Source organism: Phyllobates terribilis, unplaced genomic scaffold (genome assembly GCF_046119375.1).
Source record: "Phyllobates terribilis strain yellow unplaced genomic scaffold, ASM4611937v1 Scaffold_5__5_contigs__length_657084704, whole genome shotgun sequence".
NCBI lineage: Eukaryota > Metazoa > Chordata > Amphibia > Anura > Dendrobatidae > Phyllobates > Phyllobates terribilis.
This window is the reverse complement of record NW_027362765.1, coordinates 250,205,748-250,222,202: the sequence shown is the minus strand read 5'-3', so window position 1 is coordinate 250,222,202 and position 16,455 is coordinate 250,205,748.

Genomic DNA, 16,455 nt, shown 5'->3' with positions numbered 1-16,455 from the left:
CTCAGGTACAGTATGCATGCACACAATTTTAATGCGCCAAATAAAATATATAACAATGTTGAATAGTTTGGTGAAAAAAATCATGATGGGGCAAGTAGTAATGCAGAATTTTACAATATTTAGTAAGACAGGAGCAATGTTTAGATGGACATTATTATGTCACAATAATTTGGTCCAAATATCACCTATGTTCTGGTCAAATGCTGAACATCATTCTTGATATATGATTTTTACAGTTCTCTACAAAAGTTAGCTTAAAGGGACTCTGTCAGCACAGAATGACTGTTCAAACCAAGTAGATGCACTTGGTGCATTCTTGGCATGGCCAAACATATAAGTGCACCTTCCCACCTACTTGTTTTTCCTCTCTCTCCACCCTTCTCTTGGTCTATAAAGCTGGAGCTGTGAATCAAAGAGGAGACAGTTGAAATATAGAGAAAAAACAAGTAGGTGTGAAGGTGCGCTAAAATGTTTGGCCACGCCAAGAGTGCATCGAGCACTTGTACTTGGTTTGAACAGTCATTCTGTGCTCACTGTTATGATAGTGTAGCAACTCTCCTCGGGAAAATAGGTAACACACTAAAAACTGCAACTGACCCTGCCGGTTTCTGTACAGACTAGAGATCCTGACCCCGCAGTCTTAGTGGTTCCTGCTTGAGCTGAGATAGCCCTAACCACAGACTAGATGATGGCAACTCGGACTTATGCTGCCTGAAAGGCCGTTGGGTGCTTCACGTTCCTCCTAAAGAACTGGAGGGCAGAGCAGAGTGCAAATTACCTACAGAAGGGAAAGTGTGCTGAAATAGAAAGAAATCCCAGAGTGAGTAAAACAAAACAAGAAATACAAAATAAAGGATTACGGTAAGTAGGTACTGTTAGAGAATATGCTGCCTACTTTCTAAAAAGAAGCGGAAGTTAGGTGCAGGGTAAAGAACATAAACAGCAAAGAAATAAACCCTTGCTGGTCTTACACTGACTGGCTTAAACGATAGCAGTATGGGTGGACATCCAAATGAGACTGTCTCCAGGAAGAAATATCAGCAGGGGGAAAGAATATAAAGACACACCTGAATTGTGAAAGGGCAAACAAATGAGTAAATGCAAACACCTGTTACCCAAAAAGACTGAAGCAAGGATAACCGAAACTAAACACTCAGGGAAAAGGTGTCTCTTCTGTGGCTCGGCGAACAGAGAGGCCGACCACAAAGCACAGGCTCAAGGGTTTGAACCCAGGTGCATGACACTGACATAGTCCCTTTAAATGGTCAAAAAGCTTTACATAAATGAATAGTACAAGTGATTATAGAGTACAGGTACACTTTAAGTTCTGCTGGAAAAATGGGAGACTTTGCAGTAAAACCTGATGTGGTTCAGTACTGTCCTACAGGTGTGCTGTTCTCTCTTCTGAACACTGTACCAATGTACATTAAATTGTACCAGCTTTTCCCAGGGTGTGATTCTACCTTTACCACCTCTGAGCCGTGTTTTCCCTGCCTCTTGTACTCATTATTATTATTTATTATTATAGCGCCATTTATTCTATGGCACCTTATATGTGAAACGGATATACATAGCACAAACAATTACAGTAAATTTTGAACAATACAAGTCGGCGACTGGTACAGGAGGATCGAGGACCCTGCACGCGAGGGCTCACAATCTACAGCATTCATTCTGAAAAATTGATAATATCAACCTTGGTCGGAACAAGAAAAGCTGCCAGCTCACTGATGTTTCAGATTACATCTGCCTATTAAAGTCAATGAAGATGGGAGGCTGGGGAGGGAGGAGCAAAGTGAGGAGAAGTGAAAGAGAGAGGCACAGACAGATGTGTTCTTCTGATGCTTTATAGTGTGTTACCTTATTCCGGTGTGTTCTCTGCTACACTCAGGCTGCCCCAGGAATTTCAGGGCCCCATACTGGCAAAATTTTAGGGCCCCCTTGAGGCTCCATCCAGGCTCCAACCCAGCTCCGCCTCCACCCCTCGAACCTTCCACAGTCCCACCACCCACTCTTGGAGAACCTCCACTTCTGCACCACGTCCTCACCAATTACACATTAACAGTTCCCATTGAACACCATATCACATACCTAACCATCAGCTTTTGTTTTGGCCAAAAGACCTTTTAAGCCGCCATCACAACAAAGTAGACTCTTTTGGCAGGGTCCTACTCTGCTCTATCCTATTAGAAATTTCTTAAAATATCCAATATTCTTTTTACATTTTAAAAGATGAAGACAGCACTCCTTCTTGATAATAGTGATTTATTAGCTCACAAAAAGAACTCAAGCCAATATTATTTTTAGGTATATTTTTATTTATTTTTCTTTAAGGAAATGTGTCACATGCATTTTTAAAATGACCAATAATGCCACATACAAAGGACAAATATCATCACACCAAGGCCGGACCACATGTTACCACCACATAGTGACCGAATAATATCACATAGAAGGAACAAATACTGCCACACCATCACCAGATCATATATTACTACCACATAGTGACTGAATAATGGCACATACAAGGAAAAAATACAGCAACACCATGACCAGACCACATATTACCACCACATAGCTACCAAATAATACCACATACAAGGAACAAATGCCACCACACCATGTCCAGACCACATATTATCACCACATAGTGACTATCTAATACCACATACAACTAACCAATACCACCACACGATGATCACATACAAGGAAAAAATACAGCAACACCATGACCAGACCACACATTACCACCATATAGTGACCAAATAATACAACATACAAGGAACAAATACCAACTCACCATGACCAGATCACATATTACCACCACATAGTGACCGAATACTACAATACTGATCATTAATAAAAAAAACACAATACTAATATTACCATAAGTGCCATTATCCAAAGGAACTCTGTACATAGTATACAGTGAATAGTGTTATTCTACAGGTAACACACTGACTCACCAGTGACGTCTTTAGTTGAAGTCCTTCATCTTCGCTTTTCTTCTTCATCCAGCGCAGACCGCAATCACTTCTTCCAGCCAGGAATCATCTCTACAGAAAATAACAAACAGTTATCTAGCGCACCAATTCCACATTTTTACACTTTTTTCCCCTTCTTCTATGACAGCACCACCTGAGAGAGGGTATCCGCCCATCAAGGACAGGAAACCTATTGAATAAAAGGGCGGTACCTCCCCTCCGCATCAGTTTGGTTTCCTGTCCTTAAAGGGAACCTCTGAAGAGTGGTTCTTTGTTGGCCCAGACTTGTGGTATACGAGGACGGTAGACACCGCTGGTCTGGAGACGTGCTGTAGGTCAGGAGGTCGGCTGTGGAGTGGCTTGCAGACGGGGTCCTCTTCACAATGTCCCCGGCCGCACGCTGGGGTCTGCCTGCAGGCAGGGCCAAGCACATCGGGTTACAGCTTTGGGACTGCCCAGGTAGGCCGGGAGGGAGGCCTCCAGTGGAGTGCGCCAGGACCTGTTTCCGGGGCTGCGCACGCGCAGGCGTGCTGGTGGTGATATCCGGTGTGCCCAAAGACGTAATCCATGTGAAAGATCAGCAGTACCTGAGAGAAGTGAGGCATTTTCAATACACAGCTTGGCCCTTCCGTCTTTCTATGACTCCGAAGATCTTTACAAAGATCATTCTGGAGGTCACGGCACATCTACGGGAGCAAGATACCCTGGTAGTCCAGTACTTGGATGAGTTTCTGGTAGTGGGCTGAACAGTAGAATACTGCAATCTCAAGTTGACCTAGGTCAGAACCAGTCTGGTCAAACTTGGGTTAATATTAAATCTGGAAAAATCAAGACTGGAGCCACAGAAGGTTCAGACTTTCTCAGGGCTTATCTTGGACTCAGGGGAACAGAATTGTACACTACCAGAAAACAAAAAGGACAAGATCGTGACCTTAGTTTCAGCAGCAGTCAAAAACCCATCTATGACACTAAGGAAGGCAATGTCTCTACTAGGTACAATGACATCATGTATCCCAGCAGTACAGTGGGCTCAAATACACTCCCGACATTTGCGATAGGATATCCAAGCAGTGGAGAAACAACTTAGAGGACATTTAGATGGTAAAATAACACTTTCCCAATCAGCTATCAGGTCAGTCACATGGTGTCTGGAAATAGAGAACCTGTTGCAGAGAGTGCCATGGTCTTATCAGATCAAAGATATAATTACGACAGACGCAAGCTAGGATGGATGGGGAGCACATCTAAGGGTTTGTGTAATCCAGGGAGTCTGGTTGGGCACCAAAAGGAGTTACTCCTCAAAAAGGAGCTGTTGGCCTTGTAAAAAAGCAGTGATGAAGCTCCATTTCCAATTGCAAGGGCAGCATGTCCGCATTATGTCAGACAACCGCTCAACAGTTGCCTATATCAACCACCAGGGGGACACAAGATCCCGCCCTCTGATGTTGGTGATGGAAGAGATCCTGCAATTTGCGGAGCAACATCAATTAACACTCTCGGAGCTACATATATGAGGAAAAGAAAATGAAAGAGCAGATTTCTTGAGTCGGAATACACAAAGGGAGAATGGGAGCTAAATCCAACAGTATTCCAACAAATTGTGGGCCGCTTGGGTTGGCCAGAAATAGATCTGTTCCCAAACAGGCAGAACAGAAAAAGAAAGAACTTCTGCTCCTTGAATCCGAAGGAAAAACTGTATTCAGCGGATGCACTGCAGATCCGTTGGAACTTTGACGTAGCCTACACCTTCCCCCCACTAATGTTGATTCCAACAGTATTGAGAAAGGTCCAAGAAGAGCGAGCAAGAGTTATTTAGATTGCTCCATTCTGACCCAAGAGACCATGGTTCACATGGTGTAAAAGAGTCACTGGTGTGATATACGAGGGGAGGTATGTGTCACTCAGGTTCCTCTCCTGTGTGAACTGAGACCTACTGAATTTCTTTTCTTTTTTTTAAACTCTTTTTATTGAAAAATTGCACAGGATAATGGTTACAAACAGATACTGTCATAACATAAGGTCAGGATAATCTAAACATTAACCATTCTCAGTTTAATACAATTTACATCACATTCTCAATAATCAGAGTAAGCAGTTAAAGAAAGAAAAAGAAAAAAAACAAATAGTTTGAAACATAAGCTTCATTGTGGAGCACTGCACTCTTTACTAAACCAGCCCATTCCTTATCAGAATTCAGTATATATATCAATTACAGTTGCAATAGAGGTACACTCTTACACTGTGTGCAGAATTATTAGGCAAGTAGTATTTTAGAGGAATATTTTTATTATTGATCAACAACTATGTTCTCAATCAGCCAAAAAGACTCATAAATATCCAAGCTTAATATTTTTGGAAGTTGGAGTGGGTTTTTTTTAGATTTGGCTATCTTAGGAGGATATCTGTTTTTGCAGGTAACTATTACTGTGCAGAATTATTAGGCAACTTAATAAAAAACAAATATAATCCCATCTCACTTGTTTATTTTCACCAGGTAAACCAATATCAATGCACAAAATTTAGAAATAAGCATTTCTGACATGCAAAAACAAAAAACAAAAAAATTAGTGATCAATATAGCCACCTTTCTTTATGGTGACACTCAACAGCCTTCCATCCATAGATTCTGTCAGTTGCTTGATCTGTTTTCGATCAACATTGCGTGTAGCAGCCACCACAGCCTCCCAGACACTGTTCCGAGAGGTGTACTGTTTTCCCTCCCTGTAGATCTCACATTTTATGATGGACCACAGGTTCTCTATGGGGTTCAGATCAGGTGAACAAGGGGGCCATGTCATTATTTTTTCTTCTTTTAGACCTTTACTGGCCAGCCACGCTGTGGAGTAGTTGGATGCATGTGATGGAGCATTGTCCTGCATGAAAATCATGTTTTTCTTGAACTATACCGACTACATCCTGTACCACTGCTTGAAGAAGTTGTCTTCCAGAAACTGGCAGTAGGTCTGAGAATTGAGCTTCACTCCATCCTCAACACGAAAAGGTCCCACAAGTTAATCTTTGATGATACCAGCCCCTACCAGTACCCCACCTCCACCTTGCTGGCATCTGAGTCGGAGTGGAGCTCTCTGCCCTTTACTGATCCAGCCTCTGGCCCATCAAGAGTCACTCTCATTTTATCAGTCCATAAAACCTTTGAAAAATCAGTCTTAAGATATTTCTTGGCCCATTCTTGACGTTTTATCTTATGTTTCTTGTTCAAAGGTGGTCGTTTTTCAGCCTTCCTTACCTTGGCCATGTCCCTGAGTATCGCACACCTTGTGCTTTTTGAAACTCCAGTAACGTTGCAGCTCTGAAATATGGCAAAACTGGTGGCGAATGGCATCTTGGCAGCTTCATGCTTGATTTTCCTCAATTCATGGGCAGTTATTTTGCGCCTTTTTTGGCCAACACGCTTCTTGCGACCCTGTTGGCTATTTGCCATGAAACCCTTGAGTGTTCGGTGATCACGCTTCAAAAGTTTGGAAATTTCAAGACTGGTGCATCCCTCTGCAAGACATCTCACAATTTTGGACTTTTCAGAGCCCGTCAAATCTCTCTTCTGACCCATTTTGCCAAAGGAAAGGAAGTTGCCTAATAATTAAGCACACCTTAAATAGGGTGTTGATGTCATTAGACAACACCCCTCCTCATTACAGAGATGCACATCACCAGATTTACTTAATTGGTAGTTGGCTCTCAAGCCTATGCAGCTTGGAGTAGGACAACATGTATAAAAAGTATCATGTGATCAAAATACTTATTTGCCTAATAATTCTGCACACGGTGTACAGCCCATATATATCATATATCATTTCCCATGCACTCAATAGGGCATATATCAGGATTCATAACTTGAGATTAAAGAAGTCATGGCACCAGGGGACAAGTGTTTTAAGGGCGAATCACACCATCTTTCCTATATCCTTTGGAATTCCTGGGGACATCCCCTATTCCTATATACTATATTTTCATACGGTATTGTATCATTCACTAGTTTTTTTCATTGGTTGATAGTAGGAGACGTCCCTCCCATCCATCTTAGTGCTATCGCTTTCATTGCCATAAATATAGCCTCCCGAAGGAATAAATGTATAAGATGCTCTTCTGCATTAGTGAGTTTATCACTGCTTATCCAACACTTCAAATATCGTATCTGACCTGCTAAATAATAAAGAAATAGGTCAGGTAACACTCTTCCCCCTTGATCCTTGGGTCTCTGCAGAGATTCAATACTTAGTTTGGGCCTTGCTGAGCCCCATATAAATGTCGCCATCATGCCGTGCAGTTTCTGAAAAAATTCTTTGGGGATTTTAATGGAAGAATGTTCTAATACATACAGACATTTTGGAAGGATGATCATTTTGGTTAAGTTAATTCTTCCCGCCACAGACAATGGAAGTTGGGACCAACTTTCAAATTTTTTCCTCATCATATCCTTTATGGGGTACACATTATCCTTCAGATCCATAATCGGATTTTGATTAATTATAATGCCTAGATATTTGAATTTTTGTACTACCTGTAATCCAAATGTTAGCCCTTGGCATATAGTAGATCAATTTAATCCAGTTACAAAATTTCAGGAGCACACACTGTAGAAACGTCCACTCCAAGGAGTCAAAGGCTTTCGCCGTATCTAAAGAAGCTATACCCCAGGTTTTCTGATATTTATGGCCAATCTGTGTCAACACTTGAGCTCTTCTAATATTAGATGAAGTAGACCTTCCCGGCATAAAGCCAGATTGATCCTCATGTATAATGTTTAATATTACTGTTTTTAATCTATTGGCTGTGAGTTTTCGTAAGTATTTTTAATCTGTATTCAATAGGGATATGGGGCAATAGGAGCTACATTCCTCAATTGGTTTATCTGGCTTGGGGATCAATACTATAGTAGCATCATAGAAGGATTGGGGAAGAGATAGTCCCAAAAGTGCTTCAGAAAACGTTTACAACAGAACTGGGGCTATCAGGTCTATGTGTCTTGTATATAATTCTATAGGAATGCCATCGGGTCCCGGGGCTTTCCCATTAAATAGAGACATGGCTGCTTCCCTTATTTCTTCCAAAGTGATATCTCCATCTCCATATGTCCGATGTTCACAAGAGAGTTTAAGGAATTCTATTTGATTTAGGTATTCATCAAATTCCTCTATAGTGTGGTTGGATTGGGAGTTATAAAGTTCTCTATAGTATTCTTCAAATCTGCTTGCAATATGATCTGATTTAAGCAGCGGGCTACCTTCCCTTGTGTTAATGGACAGTATTGATGGGGACTTCTGATTTTGTTGGACTTTGTATGCTAAGAATTTACTTGATTGGTTACCCAGCTCAAAGTAAGTTTGTTTTGAAAAGAAAAGTTTTCTCTGCGCTTTTTCCTGCAGATGGGTCAGGTACTCCCTCCCTTTCCCAAGCCAGTTATGTAAGGAATTATCTGAGGGATTGCTAATATACTCAGCTTCTAGTAATTTACATTCTTCGGCAAGCCTCTGCTCCCCAATAGACGATTCCCTTTTAATGTACGAAATCGTTGATTTAATGCATCCCCTAATATATGCTTTAAGTGTGTCCCATACTATCAATCTGTCAGGGAAGTCCCCGTGATCTGCTATAAATACATCGACTTGATCTGGTATCCTATCATGTTCTACTATAAGAGACAACCAAAATGGATGTATGCAAAACCTCTTGGGTCTGTTAGGATCCCCCCAAATGAAAAGATGCTATCAGTGGAGCATGGTCCGATACCGTTCTAGGGGAATATTTAATTTTACTTAAATCTGAAAATGCAGTACTGTTTCCAAATATATGATCCATTCTAGATAAACATCGAACAGCAGGTGTGTAGCAGGAAAATTCTCTCTTGAGTGGGTTCTACTGCCTCCACAAATCTATCCAACCCACCTCCGTTATGAAAGTATGTAAAGCAGTGGTGTCTTGACTATCAGACCTACTGTTTGCAGGGCTCATTTTATCCAAGTGTGTATTAAGAATCATATTGAAGTCTCCCATACATAACATTTTAGCATCTGGGTACTGTGATACAAAAATCACTGCCTATTGGGGTACATCCATTTTGGCTGGTGGTGGGTTGTATATGTTGATTATTACATATGGCGCCATATCTATAAATGCGTATATGAAAATAAATCTATCCTCTGAGTCTCTTTTGACAGTTTGGACTGACCATCTCACTGACTTATGCACAATGGTAACTACACCTCTAGAATAAGAAGTATGTGTAGCGTGTTTGTGCCACTGTATCCAGGGTTTGTTCATTCTGGACACAGTGTCCGGGGTTAAATGGGTTTCCTGAAGGCATATTATTTGCTCTTGAGATTTATGTATCTGGGAGAATACAATATTCCGTTTCTTGGCGTTCCCCAATCCCCTAATGTTCCATGAGAGAATTTTAAGTGACACCATAAAGGTTCCATTTCAAATTTTGACCAAGGAAATTATTCCCCTCAAGAGTGCATGCTTCAATCATTTGTAGGCCATTTCTGAACAATGAAGTAAGAGTGCAGTGCTCACATTCAATTAAAGTTACAATCAGATATAAAACAAGTAATGTTCCAAGAACATTAACATAAGGATATATAATCACAATCTGGACTCCACCCCTTTCAATATATAATTCGCCCCTCCCTCCTGGCTAATAAATTCAGGAAGGACAAAACTTCTTTTGTTTAATCACTGTATGAACTGCCCAACTCAACCTTATGGATGTAAATTCTATTTTGTTTTGATAATTGGGCATTGGACTAAATTGAGAGAGGTATTCTGATTAATCATTATGATAAGTCTTCACAGGTATAAACATAGAACATTTCATCAATATCCTGCAGGATTTAAATTGATGTCCTCCATCTGAATCAAATAATTCAATATTAATACAATAAACTTTTCATATCAACATGTATTATCATTACTGCCTCTGACGTCTCTCTCTCCTGGAAATCCACTCCTCTGCTTCCACAGGATTCTGAAAGAAAACTACCCTCTCGCCATCCACCACCCTTAGCCTGGCTGGATATGCCATAGAGCAGCTCACATTAGACCTTTTCAAGCGTCTTTTAATCGATATAAATGAGGCCCTTCGTTTCTGTAAGTCAGCTGAAAAGTCTGGAAAACTACATTACAGTGATGCTTTCGTGTTTAATCACTTGGGCCTTCCACATCAATTGTAAAGTATAGTCTCTATCTTTCCAGTTAAGCAATCTGTCCAGTAGAGGTCTGGGAGGGGCCCCCGGAGGATTTGGTCTCCCAGGAACCCGGTGTGCCCTTTCCACCGCATATGCAGCAGAAAAGGTGGCATATGGAAATAGGCTACGTATCCATTTTCCACAAAGTCACTGAAGTTGTTTCCTTCTGCTCTTTCAGGCAAACCAATTATACAGATGTTGTTTCGCCTCAGTCTGTTCTCCAAATCATCATTCTTTTGTATACACAGTTCCATTTTGTGTTCTATTTCTCGGCTACGCTCTAGTAAAGGTGTTACTTGGTCCTCCAGATTCGAAATTCTATCCTCTGCCTGTCGGACTTTCTCTCCCAGATTTGACATATCATTGAGAAGGAGTCCCAGATCAGTTTTAACCTCAATTTTCCCAGTCACGGATGCTGTGCAGTCTTGAATAGCAGCCAGCAATTGTGTAGAGACCTGCTTCAGTGTAGGGTTTGAGTCCATATCATCTGAAGTCCTGAAGCTCAGATAAAGTAGAAGAGTCACTAGGAGTTGGTAGTATGCTGAGAGATAATGGGGGGAGGGGGAATAATAGAAGGATTGTTTAGTCACTGGGAAGGTTACTCACTGCGCAGTCTGCGGTGTAGTGCCCTTTAAATACAAGTTGGCGGCGGCGATCCGCCCATACCCCTCCACCAGTTAGATCTTCACTTCCCTTCCAAAGGGGGGGGGGTCACCGGCCAGCCATCACTCCCGCAACCGCAGCGCCATACCTCCACCACACCGCCGCAGGCTCGCTGAACGTGGGTCACAGAGGGGGGCCGCATCCCAAGATGGCGCCTCTCCTCCCAGGCTCCTCTCCTCAGCTGTCCCAGGAGGCACCAGACTCTGCATCCCTCGCCGACACCGATCGCCCCGACCAGCAGGGCCGCTATCCACGATGATTGATGGGCTGGTCCCACACCGCCACCTCGCACGGGTCCAAGCGCCGACACAGGCTCCCCACGTCTCAGCACCACCCACCGGTGTCCGCAAAGGCTCCACAGGGGGACCCCGTCTGTCACAATACCTCAATCTGCAGTTGCGGGCCTCCGCACCGGAGAGGTAGACTGGCGATAATGCAGGGGGTTAACTTTTATATGCTGGGGGTTAACTCTTTCAGAGGGTGTGGTTTTATGTGAATGACATAGAGACGGGAGGGATGTCATTCACTATACCTCCCCTCAGGTGTGGCTGAGCATGGTTTAAATGTACAGTCCTGGTTATTTTTTGGGTGTTGTTGGTGAGTCTTGAGAAACAAGTCTCCAGGCTGTGTAACTTCAGCTCAGAGCAGGGCAATCCGGACACATATGGACAGTGTTACCATTTGTTTTTTGTTTTACCTTTTTGCCAGCAAGGCTGAGTTTATTTTCGCTGAAGCGTGCAGTGCTTTATGCGGATATAATAAACCTGCAGATGTAACCGTTCCTGTGTCTACTTCAGACTGCAGCCGAGTGAGTCATCTTGCCACAATGGATAAGGATGATGTCTGAGTTGGATCCATGGGTCCCCCCAGATGTTCCGGATCTCCTCAAGCAGGGTCCAGTCTTCCATCCTCAGAGGTTGGGCCTGCATTTGATGGCCTGAAGTTTGAGAGGTCATTGCTGATCCAGGAAGGTTTTTCCCAAACCTAGTCACCACTCTGCTTAAAAGCCGAAAGTTAATAATGACTAAAATATATGGTAGAACATGGGTAAAATTCCTATCTACTTCGGGGCAATCAGTAAAAGGTAAAATCTCTATAAAGGTCATATTGTAATTTCTCCAGAGGGGCTTAGAAATGGGTTTGGCTACCAGCACCCTATAGGTGCAAGTGTAGGCTCTAGGAGCCCTGTATAACTACAATCTGGCGGAAGATTGGGTCATGAGATTCATGAAAGCATGTGACAGATCCAGACCAATTACTACCCCAAGAATGCCTCCCTGTGATCTGAACCTGGTCCTAGAAGCCCTGATTAAGCCTCCCTTTGAACCTTTAGAAGAGGTAACAGTAAGGGCACTCACCCTGAAGACAGTGATACTGGTAGATCTAACATCAGTCCGTTGAGTTAGCGACTTACATGCACTATTAGCTAATCACCCTTTCACACAGTTCACTGAAGATAGGGTTACATTAAGACCAGACCCGGCCTACCTCCTGAAAGTGGCCTCTAAATTACTTAGAACCCAGGAAATCATTCTCCCTTAGTTCTATAGTAATCCTAAGAATTCAGAAGAGCAGAGACTCCATACACTAGATGTGATATGGGTCTTGATTCAATATTTGGCTATACCAAACCATGGAGGAAGAATGAAGTCTAGTTTGTGTCCTTCCAAGGAGTTAGGAAGGGCATCAAAGTAACAAGGGGCACTATAGCTAGATGGATCAGGGATGCCATTAGCTTAGCATATTCTTCCATTAATGTGTCAGTCCAAGAGAACTTGAGGGCTCATTCCACCAGGGCCGTGGCGACCTTCTGGGCTGAGAAGGCAGAAGTGTCCAGACAAGACATGTAAGGCAGTGACATGGTCATCTCCTTCCACCTTCTATAACCATTACCGGCTTGATCTGTCTTCATCTGCTGATCTATCCTTTTGGAGAAAGGTGTTACAAGTGGTGATCCCTCCCTAAGTTGTCTGTTCTATGTAAATCTCTCAGGTGGTGCTGTCATGGGAGAAGGGGAAAAAATCTTAGTTACTTACCGGTTATGGGATTTTACAGAGCCCATTACAGCACCCTTATATTCCCTCCCTCTTTATCACTAATGGTGTGCACTGTGTATGGGTGAATAGTGAGCAATGTTTTATTGGTGGTAGTTGTGTACTACATACTGTCAGGAGGACCTCTCATGCTCTGAAACTCAACTGATGCGGAGGAGTGGTATCGCCCTTTTATTCAGTAGGTTTCCTGTCCTTGATGGGCGGATATCCTCTCTCAGGCGGTGCTATTATGGGCTCTGTAAAATCCCGTTACCGGTAAGTAACTAAGATTTTTCCCCAACTTCTACACTATGTCAAATGAAGAAAAAAGCCCTGCATAGTAGCAGGATGTCCCCACATTGAAAACAGTATCCTAAAAAATAAAATACAGCACAGCAGTAATAATATCCCTTAATTAGCCACTACAGTAATAATGTCGCACATCCATAACATAGCACTATATATAATAGATAATACTATGTAATAAGAAATTACTCTATAAATAACAAGAGGATGCTATACAATACAGAACTATATACATAACAAAAAGCAATGCTACATTATAAGGGACAGCGCTATACACTGTATAAGAACATGAAATGCTGTATAATATGGGACAGATCATTCAGCGCGCATCGTTTAAAGGGGTGGTCCGAAACTAAATTATATTTTCATCTTAAACTCTATTTAATGCCATAATCTAATCTTGGACTGGAATTCTCAAATGAAGCGTCATCAAAGAGGAAATAGCAGGAAAAAAAAAACAGATAGTGTAGTGAGGGAAGGCAAGGGACTTTTTAATTAAAGTATATTAGAAAAAAGATTAGATTATGATATTAAATAAAATGTAGTTTCAGACCACCCCCTTAATAGTCTGTTTAAACAGACAGACCACAGTAAATGACTGCCGATCGGTAATGGTTTACCGATTGGTGGTCGTTTAGTGCCGTCAGTTGCTTTGTGTAAACATACGGTACCTCTATACAGAATAAATATTTACATCCATTAAATCACCGCAGATGTCTCATCTGATTTCAAGCCTTTTTCTTTGTCATTTTATCAAACCTTCATGTCGATGTCCTTTTTCCGGGACTCAGTCATTGCAGTTTGCAGCACTAATCACCGCATCCCTGAAAATAAAAAATGTCACATATATGTACACATATGTTTCTTAAATAAGAAACCCCTCCCCGCACTATTCATCTGAATACAGACATGCACCCACCATTAATATATAATTAGTTATTATGCAGCCCTCCATTACAAATGTAAATTGTAGTCCACCAGTGTACTCTACACTAACTATAGCCACTTTTCCCCACCCAATAAATATATAAATTAATTATCCCCTGTACTCTTTCCCCAATTCAATACCAGTCACACTCCCCCGATTCATTATATTTACATGCCCTCTCCACCCCAGTTCATTATGTCATGTCCTCTCTCTCTCACTCTCACCCTCTATTCATTATCAACTGCTCTCCCTCAACCTCAATTCATTATCATTTGCTCTTCCCCACACTCAATACAGCATCATTTGCTCTCCCTCACAATCAATACATCATTTATTCTCCCCCACTCTAAATTTATCATTATTTGCTGCCCCCCCACCTCCAATTCATTATCATTTGCTGTGCCCCAACCTCCACCCTCAATTCATCATTTGCTCTCCCATACCTTCAATACATAATCCTTTACTCTCCCACCCTCAAATCATCATCATTTACAGTCCCCATCCCCCAGTCTCTATTCATTATCATTTGCTGTCCTCAACCCTCAATTCTTTATTTTGTGCTCTCTCTCAACTCCCCACCCTCAATTCATCATCATTTGCTGTCCCCCACCCTCAGTTCATCATCATTTGCTGTCCCCCACCCTCAGTTCATCATCATTTGTTCTCCCCCACACCTCACCCTTCATCATTTGCTGTTCCCCACCTCCCAGTCTAAATTCATACTCATTTCTTCTCTCTCATCTTCAATTCATCATTATTTACTTTTCCCCACCCTCAATTCATCATTATTTACTTTTCCCCACCCTCAATTCATCATTATTTGCTCTTCCCCACCCTCAATTCATCAACATTTGCTCTCCCCACACCCACCTTCAATTCATCATTTGCTGTCCCCATCCCCCACCCTCAATTCATCATTTGCTCTCTCCCATCCTCCTTCAATACAGCATCATTTGCTCTCCCCACCTTCAATTCATCATTATTTACTGTCCCCCATTCGCCACCCTCAATTCATTATCATTTGCTCCCCGCCACACCCATTTAATTCATTTTATAAAAAAAAGTTTTTCATACTTACCACTCATATGATCCCCTGCAGCACCACTTGTGGTAGTCAGCATACATGCCAGTGTCAGCGCGATGATGTCACCGCGTAGACATTGTCACCAGCACGTCACAAAAAAGGCAGAGGGAGCTCCCCTGGAGCTGCGCTGCTGTTCTGTTTTGATGGCCATGGAGCTCCAGGAAAGATCCCTGGGCCGAGATGTGCCCCCCCTCCCCTTTGCTTTCTCTCACTGGACCTTATAAACGAGTAAGGGTAGTAATGCCCTGATGGCAGCCCTTGCTACACGGCTCAGTACTGCTGTGTAATGTCTTCCATGATGCTGTATAATGTCCTTCATGATGCTGCTGCTCCTGAGCATGTGCTACACAGAATTATAGGAAAGCAGGAATGCCTCAGGACTCTGTATCTGTATGCTGTGTATGAAAGACATTATAGCAGCTAGCTTCCACTCATCAGGCCAGAGACAATTGAAAATTAGAGATAGACTCTGCAGAGGGTAAAACTGATTTAAAACGCAGGACACATGTCATATCATGGCCAGGAATAGTATTATTCCTCACATACTAGCTCATATCAGATTATTTTGAACAGGCGTCTGAAACTAAAGTTACAATATAAAGGGTCCGTGTCACCAGTTTTTCACAATATAAACTAAAGCCACCACCTTTAATGCCTATTTTACAGCAGTCTAGCAAACTGTATTTAAATCCCCAACCCCCTGTGCATATCCCAAAAAATACCTTTTATAATCCCCCAATACAGCATGGTTCGGTCCAATGGATGTCATTAGTCTTGCTTGGTGCCTCCTCTGTCCCCACAAATGACGTCCTTTCTGCCCTTCTTCATGCTTCATGAGGATGAGGCATCCTATATGTGACATGCAGAAGTAGTGCTGTTGCTTCAAAAGCATCCAGCAACTATTAGAAGTAACACAAGCACAGGAGATAGGAAGTGTTTTGCTCCAGAAGCATCCAGCAACTAGAGGGGTTAACACAGTCACAGGAGACAGGGAGTGTTTTAGCAGAGCCCCAGGGGGATTGTGGGGAAGTTGTTTACTGTCTGGCTAGAGCCAAAGAGAAAGGTGGTGTATGATCTGCATCTCACAGAAGGCAAGGGAACAGAATTCAGGTCAGGAAGGAAGCAAAACACAGGTCAGATAGACTCCCTGAGCTACCAGTGTGGAGTATTATCGGGCAGGAAGATAATGACTGGAAGAAATCCTGTCAGAGGGATCATCTCCCTCATCAGACCCTCCTCCTCCATCTCCATG